Here is a 4,519-nt window from a genome sequence, read left to right as displayed (position 1 = left end):
CCCATGGTCAGCCATGCTATCTCTGTCAGGAACAATTAGCATGTCAGGGGTTGTCTTTCAAAAGCATTGAACTTTCTGAAGCAGATGTAATGGACTTCCTTCAGAATTCCAATATTCTGGGTTATGATTCTCCCGTGGATCTTGTCTCACAGTCCATATAATATCTTTTCTCACCATTGATAGTACCAAAACCAAAGGGTCTTCCAGATTCAATGGTCCAAGGGGCAGTGTTGCTTACATTGCAGCCTGGACGTGCTGCAGAGCTAATTCCTGCTCTAGGCTTCACACACAGCTGTTAGCCCTTTGTAACACCACGATATAGGCCAGAACATTTTTCCTAAACGTGTAATATACTGTCTCCAGAATTCACAGAGGCCCACCAGGAACTGAGCTTCCTTCTTTGTGGTAGGAGACATAAAATGCAATAATTTGTCTTTTAATTTGGATTTGCCCCAGCATTCCCTTGACAACTTGTCCCCTAAATATTTTATACCTGTGACCTCTTCCATCACTGTAGTTTTTGGGGAGAGGTAGACAACTTGTCTCTTTAGTTCATAGATTTCCAGATTGAAAGAAATATATCTGGGAGCTACTTTAAAGAACAAAACCTGAGGAGCTATATTTGCCCCTAAACCTGAGGAGATTTTAAACTTTGATCTGATTCTGTAATGGGATAGCATGTCTGTGGTCTATGAGAGTAGATAAATTAATCTTGCATGTGGGGAAGAGCATGAATCTCTTTGAGGGTATGAGAGCAGACTGTAGTGGTCAGGTTTCAACATGGCCCTCAATCATCCCTGCCTCTTAGTTTTAAACCCTGTGTGTGACCCCTCCTCACATTAAATAGGGCTGACATTTGTAATCACTAGGATATTGTATAAATGATGGAGTGTGACTTCTGAGATTAGGTCATAAAAGACACCGTTGTTTTCATCTTGCCCTCTTAAATCTAAGACCTCCTGCCAAGAGCCAGAGTTCACCTGAGGCCTTATGCCAATAGTTACACAAGTGATATCTTGGTAGTACACCCTACAGCCCCAGTCAAGCCTTCAGATGACACTAGCTCTGATGACATCCCAATTGCAACCTTTTGTGAGATCCTGAGCAAGAACTATATTGCTAAACCACTCCTGAATTTCTGATTTGCAGAAACTTGAAATTAATAAATGTCTGTTGTTTAAAGCTGCTGAGTTTTTTTTTTTTTTGTTAATCATTTATTTATCATGAGAAACTGTTCCTTAGCCCAGATATTAGTAGTTCATAGTTCAGGAACACAGGTAAGTGACAAACTTCCATGGAACTCAACCCAAAGAAATTCTTTATATTCCAAAATCACTTTGCACTCCGAAAGATACCAGCCTTCCTCATCTCCTCAAAATCTTTTTTGGAATCATAATTTCTGTAGAAATCTGCATATGCCTTCTTTCTTGGTTCAGCCACAGCAAACTTATAGAAAGCTGCAACTCCCAAGGAGACAACGAATGCTCCAACAATATGAAATCGCAGACGCTTGGCCAGAAGGCCACGCGTCTGAGGTTTTATCAAAGAACTGGAAGCCATGGTAGTTTTTCTCCTTGACAGCCAACTACAGGGAAGATTAGCAGCGGCTCTGGATGGGGAATCGCAAGTGCAAACATTTCTAGCATTAACTCTACAAGCTTACTACCAACTCATTTCAGCCTGTGACACAGCTGTTTTCCCATTTTATTGAGAAAACCGGGATGCAGGAAGGTTACGGGACTATTTCAAGGTCATGCAGTCAAGAACTAACACTCGGGCGGGACCGTAGCAGGTCCCACAGGGCCCACTTTGTGACCCGGGCCTGAAGGCCGCGGCGCGCGGGCCGGCCTCCCGACCTTCGGCGAGCGCGGCCCGGGCCGCTGCTGAGTTTTTTAAACACCAGTAATTAACTAATAGAACTAAACCTCCCCTGGGAAGAAAAGCTGTGGACTTTGCATTCAAATGGACCATCTGTAGTGTTTGGTAGCACATCTAATTTGGAGATCTAGAATTCAACAAGACTTTCTATAATATACATCCATAAATATTGATCAAAGACTCTCCAATAGGTTTATAAGTTATCTGAGCTACTGCCATCACAGATGTTAATTAAATGAGAACCGGAGCTGGAATCTTTTTTTTTTTTCCTTTGAGAGGTTCTCCCCACCCCCACCCCCCATGAAATAAAGATAAGCAATAAAGTTGCTTTTTACACAACAGAATTTCTAGGGACTAATCACACACAAAAAAAACCAAGTTGGATTTCAAAGTTTCCCTTTTTTTTTTTCAAGGGAGAGAAAAAGGAAAGCCAATTAGTGTAACAGATTGATGGGAATGGTATGGTAAGCTTTAGGCAAACAATTTTAACCATATTAATAATGAACACCTGTATATATACAGCCCTACTAGCAATGACATGTATGCTACTGAAATACTCTGAATTTTTGCCCAGAATTCTCAAAAGGAAAGTAATTTGGAGACAGATAATTACGCAGATTCTCCCATACTGCAAGGAATACTGCTACAAGCTGTAGTTGAGAGTCACTCAGTCTTATAATTTTTATGCAGGTAGATATCTGAAGGTGAGCTCAAAATCTGCAAAATTCCTTTAAAGGTTAATTCTGCCCAAAGTACCTTAGATTTTTCTTTTCCTTCCTTACGGAATGACACAGATCTTACCAAAAATGATTTTGTTTGTTTATTTGAAGACAAAAATAATAAGTGATACAACTAAAATTCAATTTAAAGCATCTTGGGAAAGACTAGAGATTTTTAAATAAGCATTTTATCACCGGGGTCAGAAAACAGTGGAGCCTTATCTGTTGTTTGCTTATATATGTACAACTAAAGGTAAACTTTTCTCTCCCTCATTTTCTGCTGAAACAATAAAGCCTGAGAAAAGAACACATATTGCCTGTATTCTACATATTCCAGAGTGATGAGATAGCCCACCTACGGGGGCAAGCCCTTCTGTTACTAGCTCACGTTGAGGATTTAAGAAGCCTGTAATTAAAAAGAGAAGAATTTCTTTGGGAAGGGTTGGTTGTTGGTTGGACTGTGATCTGCTGCTTATCTCAAGCATAGGGGAGTGAAGAGGGGCACTTTCTCCTCGAGTTAAGTCAGTACAAAAATGGAATTCATGACAACCACTTAGTGAGCTTGTTATGTGTCCTGTAACATATTTTGAGTTTGCACCGTGTCTGAGAAATATAAAGTCTAAGAGCTGCAGTTTTAGTGGAAAAGTGAAGAGGAATGGCTCTTCTGGGAGCTAAGTGTGCTGCTTTCCATTGATGAAAGGTGCCTTTCACTTGTATACTCTGTGCGTCACATGAGCCACACTGGGGCCTTTTGAAATTAAATGCAACCACAAGTATGCCTTGCATAAGGGGACCTCAGCAATAAGTTGCTGGTCTTAGGTCATTATACGTATTTGCATATGGGGGTGGGAGTGGGGGAGGGGTAAATGGTCAGCCAGAGAAGAGGCATTGACCTGTCAAGAAAGCTCCCTTGATAAGCAGAGTCACCTAAGGAGGCTCCCTTTGAGGAAACCATAAAAACTCCCAACTGAAAAAAAGCAGATAGATCAACATTGAGACTCTGCCATGCCTAGAGGAAATCTGAGCCAGATTATTTTGTGCTAATTAATTAAGAGTTTTCTTTCATTTACCTCTTCTCTGTATCCTCAATTCCAATCCTGGATGTATAAGATGCTGTTTTGGAAGGGGGAAGGAGTAGGAGATAACTAAGAATAAGTGAGAAGTCAACCACAGTCCCTTTCCTCAAAGGAATTTCAGACTGTCAGAAGGGACAAACTTTAATGTTAAATGAAGTTGAGTGTTGACATGATTAAACTGGTCTGGACATTTCCATTTTACTACCTAAAAGTAAAAAAAAAAAAAAAATTATAATTACTTTTATAACCAAATGTCAGAAATTAAATAGTACACTGAGTAGGTCTGAAGATATTTGAGGCAGAGTGGGAAAAATAAAGTTATTTTCTGATTCAACCTTATTGAATACTAATTACACAGAAAAAAATATAGACAGTATCAGGTACATAGTAAGTGTTCAAAAAGCATGGCTCTTTGTGTATATAGAATTTCAACATGTAAAAATAAAATCTACTTTCATGTTATTGCCAAGGATGACATAGATATTGGCATCAGAATGACCACGGCAAAATGTCGATGTTTTATACACTAAACTGCATCTTTCTCATTTAAATGTATTTTTGTTCAGGAGGAAAATTGATTTTTTATTTTGGTTTGAACTTTTTTTCATAAAGTGATCATTAAATTTTTCATGGGTGAAAAAGATATAACTCATTGTAAAAGTTGTTCTGATATTCTGTTTATTTACAGTAAATACAATTTAACAGAATGTAGTATATACTAAATGTTTGTAGATATTGACAGTCTGGCTCCTGGCCAGTATCCTCTGTGTGATTGTTCAGGCCTGACCACAAGCAACTATGTGGCATTGCCTAGCAGGCCTCATGAGGGAAAGTGACCATCCACAC

The 4,519-nt window shown here is 39.3% G+C and overlaps 1 pseudogene across 1 annotated transcript; it reads right to left on the bottom strand.

Annotated features, from left to right (window-relative positions):
• Positions 1–1,061: 1,061 nt before the first annotated feature.
• Positions 1,062–1,599, bottom strand: LOC309628090 (cytochrome c oxidase subunit 6C pseudogene; annotated as a pseudogene). The gene has a single exon. The product of its transcript is annotated as a cytochrome c oxidase subunit 6C pseudogene (transcript).
• Between the last annotated feature and the right edge of the window lie 2,920 nt (positions 1,600–4,519).

The sequence above is a fragment of the Balaenoptera borealis genome (assembly GCF_965194805.1).
Source record: "Balaenoptera borealis genome assembly, chromosome: 4".
In the NCBI taxonomy this organism is placed as follows: domain Eukaryota; kingdom Metazoa; phylum Chordata; class Mammalia; order Artiodactyla; family Balaenopteridae; genus Balaenoptera; species Balaenoptera borealis.
Note: the sequence above shows the minus strand (reverse complement) of the source record. Positions and strands in the feature narration are given on the sequence as shown.